Source organism: Gracilinanus agilis, chromosome 3 (assembly GCF_016433145.1).
Source record: "Gracilinanus agilis isolate LMUSP501 chromosome 3, AgileGrace, whole genome shotgun sequence".
Lineage (NCBI taxonomy): Eukaryota > Metazoa > Chordata > Mammalia > Didelphimorphia > Didelphidae > Gracilinanus > Gracilinanus agilis.
Genome location: NC_058132.1, coordinates 231278772 through 231293784, shown reverse-complemented (window position 1 = coordinate 231293784; position 15013 = coordinate 231278772). Strand labels below are relative to the sequence as shown.

General features: G+C 34.2%; 1 protein-coding gene across 3 annotated transcripts in view; it reads left to right on the top strand.

Annotated features, from left to right (window-relative positions):
- The window catches only part of ITGAV (integrin subunit alpha V), a 118435-nt gene that overhangs the window by 29600 nt on the left and 73822 nt on the right, over positions 1 to 15013 (top strand). The gene's annotated exons all lie outside the window — the stretch shown is intronic.

Here is a 15013-nt window from a genome sequence, read left to right as displayed (position 1 = left end):
TACTTTTTAATGCTGGAGACAACTTTATTTTCAGCCAACTGGGAATGCTTTGAAAAAGTCTTTCTAATATAAATATTTAGGGAAATAGTCATCTTGTATGTCATCATGACAGATACTTGTTCCAGAGATGTCTGTTTTCAAAGACATTCAGCATGATCTTTAGTAATATGAGGAACATTGATGCTTTCCATTCCTTTAATGGTCTACAATTTCATGTTATTTCTCAGGAATCTGGCTTGTAACACAATTGACAAATCAGCCAAGTGAATGATGTGGTAGAAAGTGTAATGCTTGGGAAGAATGCCAGTGATAAGCCTGAGCAATTTGAATGCTTCTGATTGTATGAAATAAAGTTACTTTGTGTATTAAAAAAATAGAAATAGAAACATCAAGCTATAAGCACTGTGGGGGATAAAACTTTATTTCTAGAGGCATTTAAATCCATTTAAAAATACATATAAGATCCTATACTGCTTTCCTTTGTTACAAAAAAGTCTAAGTGATTATGTTTAACTTAAGTTTGACTTATGTTTGACTAAGCCATTATCTTTGACTTAAAAATGCAAGAACTTGAAAGCTATGATGAGCTGCTCCCTCAGTTCACTGTCATGGAAAAAATACTTCAGAAGGTGAATCAGGCTAACCAGTAACGTATATATGTAAATGGGATATTAGATCAAAGACTCGGCAACTTTTTACTTTTAGAATATATCACTAAATTCCTGAAGAATCTAGGAAGGAGAAGGAAGGAATAAAGCAATATGATTGTCTGATCCCTTCTCCTGTGCCATTGCACTTCATAGACATGATCTAAAATATTCAGGCTGCAACTTCTCTGATGGATTCTTGATCTCTTGGCTTTGGGTCCTTCATCCAGCTCAAAATAGAATTAAGCTGTCCCATCTCTATGACTTTTGTCCATGTCTTCGTGTAAATTTTTTATAAAGAGTTCACCAAATGTGCTGGGCATCTTTCTCTGGTTTTCTTGAAGTTATCACACATCTGCTTTTTTTTATTGTTTTTTTTTCTGCTCCCTGGAAAATCCTGGACAGGATATTCAAAAGATTACAACCTCCATTATGCTTTGAAATTCTGGTTAAACGAAAGGCTTGACATGATTATTAAAAATTCTGAAAGTGTTTCTGGCTCCCTTTTTAAAAAGATAACCTTTATCTTCCATCTTAGAATCAATACTGTGTATGAGTTCCAAGGCAGAAGAGTGGTAAGGGCTAAGCAATGGGTGTTAAGTGACTTGCCCAGGGTCACACAACTAGGATGTGTCTGAGGCCATATTTGAGCCTAGGACCTCTCATCTTTAGGCCTGACTCTTAATCCACTGATCCACTCAAATGTCCCCTCTCTGTTTCCAGTTCCCTTTTAAGCAACACTTCTAGGAGATTTTAACTTTGTAATTTTTCTAGAATCAATAAGAACTGTAAGATTGGGCCAAGGGATAAGTCAGAGTTATTACCACTATTATCACATTATGCTTATTGACTTGACTTATTAGCATCTTACATCTACATTAATTTGATGAACAAAGCTTATAAATATGAAAATCAAATAATATTAGCATTTGATTATAGGAAGTTATTAGTATAATTATATTTTGGAATCTGTGGAACTGTATCTCTTAAATAATGTTCTTTTTTGAAGATGATCTCCTCCTCCTCTTTCTTTGAAAACCTGTTCCAAGGTATAAGAGTGAGTAGAAAAGGCTGGTCAATTGGAGTCAAGTGACTTGCCCAGGGTCACATAGCTAGAAAGTGTCTGAGGTCACATTTGAACTCAAATCTTCCCAAATCTAGACCTGGCTTTCAATTCACTGAGTCACCTATCTGTCCCATAAAGATGATTTAAATTAAAAAAAATTTTTTTCTTGATCTGTAGAGTGCTAAAGGACAATAGGATTAATAGTTTGCACTATAAAAATTTTCACAAAGATTGAACTCTAATTGAGCTTAACATGTACCCTGCCTTTCTAAAAACTAGCAAGTAAGAATTTTTCTTAGCTATGGTTCAGAATTCAAATTCAAAAGAATTTTACAGTAAGATACAGTAAGACTTTGTCAAATGGATAAATGACTCTGGAGTCACAGTCCTTTTTATCTTTTTTTTTTAAGAGAGAGAATAAATAAGGAATTGGTGGTGAAGGCTGCAGGTAGAGATAGATTCTTTTGAATTCATTGTAGGAAGAAAGGAATGTAGTAAGGTAAAAGTCTAGTCCTGTTTAATTGCTTTTCACTTACCTCAAATTATCATAAAATTATATGCCTTTAAGAAATCTAAAAGGGTCTTTCATAGGAATTCAGAGATGTAAATGATTTTAATAGGTACCCCATTATTTTCATAGAAAAATAAATTATATTAAGAAAATGTTCCTAGAAGAAAAACCTTTCAAAGGAAGAATCTAAAAAGTGATTTTGGCATATAGTTAAAGCACTAAACAGATACCAAGACCAATATGAATGTTATGTTTTCTTTTGCTGAGAGAATTGGGGAGTGGCATTGGTTTAAAAAGCCATGTCTTTTTTTTTCTGAACAAAAATGTGTCCAATGACCTAGATCATTTCAGCATTGGCTGAAGTCATTCAGATTGTACACATGCGTGCATTATGTAGTAATAAAAGGAAACCAAATGTTTTACAGTACTTGTGACTTCCAAACAGATGATTATAGTTTTAACTCTTGTTGAATTTTCCCATTTATTCTTAAGTTTCATTTAGTTTTCAGAGTAGAAGAAGTTCTGTTGTACTCCCAAAAGCTATTCTTTGTGTTGTTAAAAAGAATAATAAACTTTAGTCTCTGAGTGGTAGATAAATGCACTTTTCCCCTTAAAAGCCTAAACCATCTTGCTTATTTTCTAGTACCCTGGCAGCCAGTGTCACACAGCCAGAATGCTTTATATATTCCATCTTGGTTTACATAAATACTCAATCCAGCACTTAATCAGTATTATCTGCAAAACAGTTAATGAATTTCAGAATCTAGTTAAATGTAAAAAAAAAAAAGCAGTGAAGTCAATTACCACTAACTCTAAAGCTAATTAGCCTTAAGTTTCTCTGCCAACTCGTTTTCCTTTTTCTTTGTATGAAAAGTGATAGTAACTCTATTGCTGGTACTATTATTTAATTTTCATTGTTCTGAAACTTTTTTGTCAGTTCTTGTTACTGTATCTATTACTTAAAAAATATACATATATATCTCAAGAATGTTCTCCCTCTTTCCTTTTAATGCATTGGAGAGTGGGCGGCCTAGTTATGGCAGTAATGGAAAAATTGATATTAGAGTTTGAAAAAAAAAAAAGAAAACCTCCCAAACCAAAGCCTCTTCCCACATATTTTATAATTTTCTTTATGGGGAAAAAACCATTTCCCAGGTTTTTCATATCTGTCCAAGATAAAATGCCTAAAGTAAATGAGTTCAAATTTGACACAAGACTATACTTGTAGATTTAGAGGATAGAAAAAGGCTTTATGGTTGCTAAGTTTTCTGTTTTTAAAACTCATATTAGAGAGAGTTAGAAAGAATAGGGAGACCATTACCTTCCATTTCTTTTAAGTTTTTTGCTTCTCTCTTTCAGAATGAGTGAACCTTTCAAACAATGCAGAGCTTTGTGTGAATGCCAGGTCCAGTAGACTGGCATGATGTTCTCTTTCAGTGACCCACTATTTCTCTTTTTCTTTCTTTTGTGCAGTTATTTCATCTCAAACGAGTTCATTTCAGAGGAATATGATGTGCTTATACAAAACTCTCACAAATATGCTATGTATGGTGAAGCCAGTAGTGATTATAGAAAGAATTGAGCGGTACAGAGAGACATGGATAAAGATATTTGGGAATATAGATATTAAAGAAAGAATAATCCCAAAGCAGGTGAATAAATAGTGAAGTGTGTAAATGGGATAAGCACAAAAGAAATGGGAGAGAATATCTCATGGTGCTACAATAGGGAAACTGCATTTGGAGTTAATGACCTGGTTTTGAATCTTCTTTCTTTTTTTTTTTTTAATTTTTTTTTTTTAAACCCTTGTACTTCGGTGTATTGTCTCATAGGTGGAAGATTGGTAAGGGTGGGCAATGGGGGTCAAGTGACTTGCCCAGGGTCACACAGCTGGGAAGTGGCTGAGGCCGGGTTTGAACCTAGGACCTCCTGTCTCTAGGCCTGACTCTCACTCCACTGAGCTACCCAGCTGCCCCTCTTATTTCTTTTACTATGTATGTGACCTTGGGGCAAGTCTTTAACCTCTCTTGTCCATTCATTTTCTCATTCGCAAAATGAATGCATTTGATTTCTCATGTCCCTTCTAGACCTACACCTATGACTTTATGATTCTGTCAATAACTGTCTAGGTGCCATTGGAATTAAAGCAAGAAGAAAAAGATCTCTCTCTCTCTCATTTTTAGTGTCTTATAGACCCCCCCTCTCCCTCTCTCTCTCTCCCCTCAAATATGGGGAAAGGAAGGATAGCTTCAGGGAAGTGAGACTTGAAACGGACTTTGTGAGGAAAGATTTAACAGGAATTGGCACAGCTTCTCAAATAAGAATAAAATTCACCCTAAATTTTACCCTAGATGCAATGAGTTAGTATGATGCCAGTCATATAGTTCTTACCAGTTGGTTGAATGATAGTCATTTACACTTGATATTGATTGGCCCAGTTTCAGAGTGAATTTGTGAAAATCTTTTAACCTTAATTTGAGCCTCTAGAAAGTAATATTTTTGTTGTCATTGTTAATCTAGAGGGCAGAAAAGAATTATCCCTATTCTTCATTGAATCATAAATTCTGCTACTATTTCTCAGGAGGATTCCCTATGAAAAGGTAAAAGCAAGAGATTGCATTTTTGTGAAAATGTTTAAGTTGTATATTTTCAAGTTCATTAGCTCATAGACTCCATTCATCCCAAAGATGTTTAAGATTGCCTCAGTTTGCTCCCTTGAGACAGTAATCTGGTATAAATCTTTCCAAGAATCAGTTCATGTTTTATTTCTCATATTTTAGTCATGTTATGGAAAAATACCTCCATCTGTTTTGGAGTAATATAGAATGGAAAGCAATTATGCAGGATGGATATATTTGTGGTCTTTTCAAGCCAATAATGACAAAATATTTAGAGCTTTTTCGGTTTATTAGATCATAACCATAAACTCTGTGGCCAAGTTCTTTGAGTAAAATATGATAATATAGTTAGAGATTTCTCCTAGATAAGCTTTTGCAATTCAAATAGGCAAACATTTTAGAATCCCTTGAATGTAGTATTATCGTTTTTAGATGATCATTAAAAATTGCTTCTATGTGCTGACATATTTTAAGGGACCTGAAAGAAGGGTCCTTAGCCCTTAGAGGCTAATTTTGGAATTTGGAAATGGGTATTGTTTTACGTGGAAAAAAAGAAAATGTGAAAAGATTCCATTCAAATTGTTGCTTAAGTAACTACTAATTGCAAAGCAACATGCCATAAACAATAGATTATCAGTCCTGAAGTCAAGAAGACCAGGAATCAAGCCCTGCCTCTGATGGAATCTACTGCTATGACCATGGACAAGTCTCAACCTCTTAATGGTCATAAATTTCTTTAAGAATATAAATTACAGATGGAAGCTGTTTTATATCACTGATTTGTATCAGTGAAGAGAGTTCCTATACCAGAAGTTTTCTTTGCCAGTGAAATCATAGATCTCCAAAGGGCACCTCCCTCCCACATTTCCAATTGTGCAAAGCACTGAAACAATATCATATTCAGTACTGAAATACCCTATTTTGAGAAGACTGCTCAATCTTTTCTCTAGCCCAAAGGAAAACTGCTTTCTGTACTCTATAGAACTCTTAAAATTGTAATTGTACATTACAGTTATACCCTTAAAATTGTAATTATTCAAAATTTCTAGATAGTTCATTTCAGAAGACAAAATGAATCTTTCTGAGGCACAGAATTTACAAGTGGTGAATAGTCTAATGAAAGGCTCACTACATATAATAAATAGGTTAAAACCCACATTTTAAAACCAAATTATTCTGGAGGTGGGTAATTGGTTCAGTTGAACCAGCTTCTAAATTTCTGAATTGACTTGTCCCTCCTTAGGGGGAAAACTAGGAACTTGAGTGTTTTTTTAGAGGCCATTTGAAAATCTGCATAACTATACAAAAGTCTAGTAATTGCAAAGCATAAAGGACCCCATAGCAAAAACTGAACAATGAATAATAATTCAGCTCAAAGTGAAATGGTCTTAAACATAAATCAAATTGCCCTTTTATTTTCTATCTCAGGCTATCTGCTAGGTTGTCATTTACCACCAGACTGAAGCTTAACACTTGAAAAATCTAGCTAATTGCAATTATGCTATATATGAATAAATATGTGTGTGTCCATTATGGCATCTTGCTAAATGTCTTTGTAGAACGAATTGACTTGAAGCTTTCTAAAAGGCTTGGAAAGCATTGTAAAATCTCTCCCTTTTTAATTTTAGATTCCATTGATCAGGAATTTCACTTTATTTGGAAAAGGACAGAACCAAAGTTTGCATATATTTAGAAATCACTTCTCTGTAATAAATAATTCTAGTTCAATAATGTAAACTAGATTCCAGGAGGGTTGTTTAAATTACTCTACTTCTGGAAGTAGTCTCATTCTAAAACAATTAAATGTTTTTGTCATTGACATTCTTGGCATATATTGTGATAATCAGATTAAGTCAACACTGCCCATCTTTAGATTTAATCACCAATGATGAGAGTACCTTCCAATTCTGGGAGGCCCTAACCCATGTGTGCTAGAGTGAGTAACGAATCAGAATCAACAGACCGCCCCCTCTGCTTTTTATGAGAAAGCGCCTGGACTGGCAGGCTAAGGGAAGGCACTGGAAGTGACCCATAGGTGGCCACTATAAAAGAGGGAGTTGAGTGAGTGAGGCTGCTTCTGGTTTGGTGATGGGGACCTGAGGGAGCTTTGCTGGTTCATGACTGAGACTGTTCTACATGGTGAGTTTAAAGACTGAATCTTCCTGAACTTCTATTAAGAAACTTCCTTTTATAGACTCTGTGAATGAAGTTTGCTCCATTCACCGGACCTCAGGCCCTTTAAATCCTCAGCTGAGGGTTAAGATCTACCTGGACTAATCAGTGGGATAGATTCTTATCGCCATACTTCTCTCTCTCTCTTCTTAATTGTAAATAAATTTCCATAAAAGTCAATTTTGATTTGAGATTATTCTTAATTGAGGGTTGATAATAGTTCAATTCTCTGGTGACCATTTTTAATACATTGAACCCATAAAATCTCTTTTTCATACTTATAAAATCTGCTTTAATGGCTAACTTCTACTCTATCATACAATTTAATTATTCTTGGTATACTGGAATTGAAAGTAAGAATACCTGAGTTTGAATTCTAACTTGGACACTTAGTAGCTTGTGTATCCTTGGGCAAATCACTTTACATATGTCTGCTTGTTTCCTCATCTGTGAAATGGGGACAATAATAGCACTGATATCCTAGGGTTGTTGGGAGGATCATATGTGATAGCACATGAAAAGTGGTTTGCTAGCCTTGATATGATATTTAAATATTCATTATTACTTTTAACATGTCTTAGATCACCTATGAGTGTAAAGTTCTATAAAGTCATTTAGATCAGACCTATCTCTTAAAATTTTGTATCCTCTATAAACAGTGCCTAGGAGGGGAAATTTGCCTAAAGATCTCAGTTAGTACTAGATGAATGAATGAATGAATACATTTCAACCCTAGTTTGAGTAGTTATATTTTTTAGATGTGAAAATAATGTGATTGCATTTCTTGTAGAATAGTTTATCATTAGGGTGTTACTGACTCAAATAATTATTTGATATAGTAGAAAGAGGGCTAGGGTCAGGAGAAATATGTGCTAGTTCTGTCTCTACCACTAACTATGTGATCTGGAGAATACCATTCAACTTCTTTTGGTCTCTTTCCTGATCTATAAATTGATGGGGTTGATTCTTTGTATTAAAAAGGCATCTTACATCATTAAAGTGTGAGATTAATAACTTACATTAACTTTTTCCACTTCACACCAATTATTCTTATTTGCTAAATTTTTGCTCAAAGTTAAAATATTCCAAAATTACCATAGTTAGAAAAAATTTTAATTATATTTTAATTTGAGAGGACTAGGTTTAAAACTTTTTTTGAGTTATGAGTTATTTAGATCTGTGTATGTTTCAAGAATTTCCCCCAGACCTATGCCAATTTTGGTCTGTCCCATGAAACCAAACATGGCATAATATAACGTAGGAGAAAAAAGTCCCAGAAGAATTCCATAACAGTGGCATATTTTGGCCAAACTTGGCATAAAAAAACTTAGGGAGAGAAAGTCCCAGAAAAGGGATTCCATACCAGGAATATATTTTGCCTTTTATTCCAGTACATGAGCATTTTGTATAACCTGATGACTACATCAAGTGATTGTGAGAACAATTTTGCTGTGGTTACAAATGTGGCCATAGAAACTTAACATAAACCACATATGATTTCAATTTTGTGTAGATTTCTACATTTTGTTACTCTTCAAAAAATATAATCCAAGGAGATTTTATGTGTGGGAAATGGAGGGATGAAAATTATTGTATGTTTTTCTTAAACTGAGAAGAAATGTCATGTACTTCTTGTGGAACAATACACTCCTGTAAAATCATTGATCAGTAGGTCTGAGGTCAATCATAGACTCTTTAAAGTTTTGGTTTCAGGATCCAAATAATTTAAAATGATCAAGGGTGCCAAAGAGATTTTTTTTTAATCCCTTAACTTCTGTGTATTGACTTATAGGTGGAAGATTGGTAAGGGTAGGCAATGGGGGTCAAGTGACTTGCCCAGGGTCACACAGCTGGGAAGTGTCTGAGGCCGGATTTGAACCATGGACCTCCTGTCTCTAGGCCTGGCTCTCAATCCACTGAGCTACCCAGCTGCCCCCCCAAAGAGATTTTTTATGTGGGTTATATCAATTCTTATTACATAAGAAATTAAAATGGATCTATTGTAAAATACTTATTCATTTAAAATAATGACAAACTCATTACATGTTATAATATTTTAATAAAAATTAGCTATTTTAGAATTAAAAAATTTAGTGAGAAGAGTTGCTTTGTTTAAAAATCTTTGCAAATCTCTTTACTGGTACTGCTCCTGTAGTCTCTCCCTCTGATTGGATGGCTTCTCTCAAAATTTCCATTTAAGGAAGGAGTACTGGCTAGCAATGTTTCTCATTCCTTTCCAGATTGCTGACAAGACTTCCTCTAACATATCCTAGCTCTTCATTTTAAGTATTTTTACTTCACTTTTGGAATTCACACATTGGAAATAGCCTTAGTCCCTTTTGGGCCTCGACTTCTGATTTCATAATTCCTCCCAGAACCTCCATTTAAAGAAGGTGCCCAGACCAGCAATGCCTCATTACTTTTCTGGCTGCACTCAGTTCTTCCACTATCATTGTCTCATACTAGTACTCATGTCCCCCTTTCCTACTTTTCTGCTTCATTTTCTGCATTTTCTCCCCCATTAGAATGTAAGCTCCTTGAGGGAAGAGATTTGTTTTTTTCCTACTTGCTTTGTATTCTCAATGCATAGCATAGTGCTTGGTACTAGTAAATGCTTAATAAATGCTAGTTAACAAAGAGGCAAATGTCTGACTTATAGAATATCTCCGAATTGTCATATTTGCTTCTGCATTAAATTTATTGTGTAATAACAATGACAAGAACAACTAGCATTTATACAGAACTTACTGTGTGCCAGGCAGGCACTGTGCTAAGTTCTTTATAAATAATATTTGTTTTGATCTTCTGACAACCTTCAGAGGTAGATTTTTTTTATTATACATACATATATATATATAAATATATATATATATATATATATATATAGTTGAAGAACTATATGAACACAATTAGAAAACATTCTTCAACTATAGATATACATAACTGGAGAAATATTAAGTGCNTATATATATAGTTGAAGAAACTGAGGCAAACAGGTTGTTACTTACCCCAAGATCACACAGTTAGGAAGTATCTGAAGCCTGATTGAAACTCAGGTTTTCCTCCAATGCTCTATACCAGTGATGGGCAAACTTCAGCCAGGGGGCCAGATGCAGCCCCCTGAAATGTTCTGTCCTGCTGTGGGACATTATTCCTAATCTGACGAATACAATGAGTAGGATACAATACAATGAAACTTCAAAAGAGTTGCCTTAGAAACAGACTGACAGATGAACATTTCCTTTCCTTTGGCCTCCTCTTTAAAAAGTTTGCTAATCACTGCTCTATGCAGTATGCCCCCCCAGCTGCCCTAATATATTGTTGTTTTTTGGATATGTTATTTTGGTTAAAATATGAGAAAATCCTGTACCACACAAATATGTATTTAGAAACAGGAGTAGTATTTTATTAGATAAACAGTGTCTTGAATTATTATGAAAATCATTTTGACCTTGAAAGAATCTTAGAAACCCCAGGTATCTGCAGATGACAATTGGAAAACTGCTGTTTTAGAGTTTCTTGGTCTAACCTCTTCATTTGACATATAAGCAATCTGGGGCCCCCAAACATGAAGTATCTTTGCCAAGATCATACAGACTATCCTTTTCAGAATTGGATCTAGAACTCTTGTCTTCTGACTAAGAGTTTATTGTTCTGTCTACTACACTACACAGTCACCAAAGTAATTTTCCTAAAGCATGAACATGATCATATCAAACTCCTGCTCAGTGAACTCTTTTTTCTTGGTGAATCATTTCAGTTGTCTGACTCTTCATGACCCCATTTGGAGTTTTCTTAGCAAATTTTCTAGTGGTTTAGCATTTCTTTCTCCAGATCATTTTACAGATGAGGAAACTAAGGCAAACAGGGTTAAGTGATTTGTCCAGAGTCCCACAGCTAGTAAGTAGGTCTTCCTGACTCCAGGACCAGTGCTTTATTTGCTGTTCTATTTATTACCCTCAGTGAACTCCAGTAGCTCCATAATATACAGGCTCAAATGTAAATTCTTCTGTTTGATAATTAAATCTCTTCAAATCTTCTCTACCTTTCCAGCCTTCTTATGCTTTATTCTTTTCCTTGTTTCACTCAGCCTTGCTGGTGGCCTCACAGTTCTATATTATAGGACCTTTTATTTTCCATCTCTAAACCTTTTCATTGGCTTTTCACTTTTGTCTGGAATCTACTCCCTCCTCACCTTTGGCACTTCAGATTTCTGGTTTCCTTCAAGAGTCAGGTCAAGTATGGCTTTTGACATGAAACTTTCTCTAGTCTCTGCTGCTACTATGTCTTCTGAAACAGAACTGTTATTCAGTTTGCACATATTCTGAATATAAATATATGTATACAAATATATATACAACTATATATGTATGTATGCATGCCTGTATTATATGTAGACTCCCTGATTACAAGGTAGACTCCTTCAGATTAGGAACTATTTTACTTTCAACTTTTTATTCTTGATGTTTGGTTCATGTGAAATGCTTAATGAATGTATAATGATCTACAGATTCTTCCAATGGCATCTTCCTCTACTTTCCTAAAGTAAGGATATGGTTATTAAGGTAGATTGATTCTCCTTTCATGAAGACCCTTCCCAGGTCATTTTTCTTCATCATCATTGATGTCATCAAATATTGATTAAATACCTTAGTATACATAGTATTTTGGGGTGTTCTAAGTTACACAGTAAGCATAAATAGGTACAGGTCCTATTCTTGTAATCCTACACAAATATTTTCAATATACATAGAGGTTGTCTTTTAAGTTTTCTAATTTTTTTTATTGTGTTTCTATGTATATGGTGTATGACAGATCAGAGAAGGTCTGTCGAGGAATTTTGACCTAAAGAAAAAAGATCAGTTGAATGCCATAAAGAGTAAATTAATTAGGTGTTTTCCCCTTTGAAATTCAAATTGGGAAATTTTAAATGTCTTTCAATAAGTTTAATGATTACTAAAGTTATACTTCAGTTCCATTTAATCTTCAAATTCAGTAGGTTTTGAGGTACAGTGTTTGGAGGTCATTCCTTGATTTTCACATAGACTGTGAGCCAAATAGTATTGTTACCTAATGACATATTGGTTTTTAAAACACTGATAGTCAGTGCACTTTCTTCTTCTTAGACTCAACTTAATGCTACCAGTGTAGATATTTCATGTTTTGGGTCTCAATTTCCTTATCTGTCAAATGAAGAAGTTAGACCAAGAAACTCTAAAGCAGCAGTTTTTCAACTGTCATCTGCAGACATCTGGGGGTTTCTAAGATTCTTTCAACCTGTCCTGAAGGTCAAAACAATTTTCATAATAATATAGGTGAATAGTAATATTGAATCATATAATTTTGTGAAAAGATGTATAAGAAGAACATAGCCTGACCTACTCTCTCTTCCCCTCATCTTAACCTTGGTATTGGATTTAGGTCATTGCCAAGGTGTGTATGGATCATAGAATGATAATGATAGTGTTATAGCCAGAATGACTCTTAGAAAATATCTACAACCCTCTCATTTTACCAATGAGATAACAAAAGTCCAGAATTGTTATACATGTCTAAAGTGATACAAATGACTAATGGAAGAGCCAAGACTGGAATTAAATTTTTTTTTACTCCTAATTCATTGTTCTTTTCACTATACCATTTTCTTTGTTGTAGCATATGGAATAAAGAGAGCAAGTAATACTTATAAGTAGATGACTCCAGAAAAGATGATAAAGTTTCATATTTTTTATTAAATTTGACAATTTATGTAACTAGAATCTTTGTTGCAATGTTACCTATATTATAATTTTTAAATTTCATTTTCTAGTATAAAAATTTTAAGCAATGTCTAATTAAATTGAGTTGTTCAAAGTTGAATCATAGTACATATGGTTATATAATTTGGTCACCATGTGTGATCTACTTTCCTCAACCAAATCTGGGCTGAACCTATTATCCATCAGTACTGTCTATCTCAGATATGTATACTGATGGACAAGTTCTATATAGATTGATCTTCCAAATGCATGCTTAAATCTTGGAAGTAAACATTCTTAATCCTTTTGGTCTTACCTGGATGATTTGTCAGTCCAAACTCCTTTGAGTGATCATGAATCTCTTTTAGGAGATTCTGCAGCATTCTGGGTTTGTTTTAATCAGCACAATGTTATTTACAAAGAAAATCTTCAATCAGGAATCTTGAATGATTTTAATGTATGAATGGGAAATATTTTGTTGTAAAAGAGTATGCAAAGCACCATTCTGTTCTACTAAGCCAAATGCTTCAGGTATACTAAACATATTTTTGTGCTTGCCAGTTTCTACTATCTCACTTTATGGATTATCACTTAAAAAGAATTGACAGAACAGAATTCTTCTACTTGCATAGACCAGTCTTATACTGGTTTCAATATATAAAAAAATTAAATTGGATATATTGTTCAAATCATGTTTCCTAAAAAAATGTAACTACAGAATATGAATGTTAGCCATTTCTCTGGGTAGAAATGTTACAAGGGGTTCATGTTAATTTTCATTTTTATAATTTGTTCTTCAGTAAGACTTCTTGGTACATTGTAGGAATTCTCATTGACTAATTATCTAGGTTGCAACACAATGTAGCCATCATTTCTATGCAAAAATAGCACAGGGAAAATTGATGTTTATAATGGTAACATAGGCATTGGAGGATTCTTAAGTGCCTTTGTGGCAAGTGAAATCTCCTACTAATGGAGGAAACAGGTTCGAGCTTCCACGCATATCGATTTATTAAGCAATGCATGCCAATTGCATAACAAATTGGGACCAGGCCTCCTCAGTTTGATGCCGGTCCCCAGATACAGGGGAGGACAGATTTTTATGTACTAAAAGTAAACAGAATACAAAATAGAATGTATAATTAAGTAATCTGATTTCCAGTTGGAGGAAAGATTAGGAACTTTCCAGGTTGGAAGGGGGAGAGCAAATAGGTATAATTCCCTGAAATCAGAAAAAGAGGTGTCTCATTTTACTCAAAGGAACTTAGAAATAGTTGAACAGAAAGGGACTAGTTTTCATATAAGACAAATAAGTTGCTTGAAATGCATACTTGTGAGAAAATTCCTTGCATCAATCTTTGGATCCGATCAGGTTTCTGGTTAGCATGACCTAAGTCTTAAGTTAAGGGTCTCTAAGCACAATGCTTTTCAACCACTTGGCTATGTTCAAACAATGCAATACAGTTTTCATGCAATTTTCATAATTGAATAAATTTTCCTGACAAGAAGTAGACTAGACTTATAATTGAACAGAAAGGTCTAAAAAATAATCTAATTAAGCAACTTTAGTTTATATTCATTGTGTTATGCCTCTATATAGCTATATATTTCCTGTATATAATCAGATTAGTTAATCAGTATTATAATGATAAATTGAATTCATAATAGAGTTAAAAGAAATAATTCCAAATAACAATTAAATAACTGTGTATGGGAATCAGTAATCAGTGATTGTAGTATGCTTAAAATGAATAACAGAATTCCATGTAGATATCTTTGTCAAGCAAAGTTTGTGCATGTCTTTGGTGTCTTGAAATAGATCCAGGGGTTTCTGAGGCTGTTATCTCATTTGGCTCTGAAGCTACAGAATAACCTTGTCTGTCGAGATCTATTTATCATCTCCTGATAATCTGATAAGGATGGCTTAGTTGATAAAGACTTGGACATGGGAGATGATCTTGACTGTTAACTCATAGCTGCTTCTCTGAAGTGCCTCAGAAACTTTAAGGTAAAGATAAGAACCAGGCTAGACCTTCAGCTACGTGATTATCAGCCAGCTAAGTCTGAGAATACTTTTCTCAGGGGCCAAATGCCCCTGCTAAAGTAAGGTTTCGACCTTGGCTTGCCAAGCAGTTGCATTTCTGACCAAAGGGGAAGAATGTTAACCTCTTGACTACTGGTTTACTAAGAGCTTAAAGCTTTTCAATAAGGCCACAATACTTTTCAACAAGAAAGGGTATGGATCACAAAAGGGTCAAAAA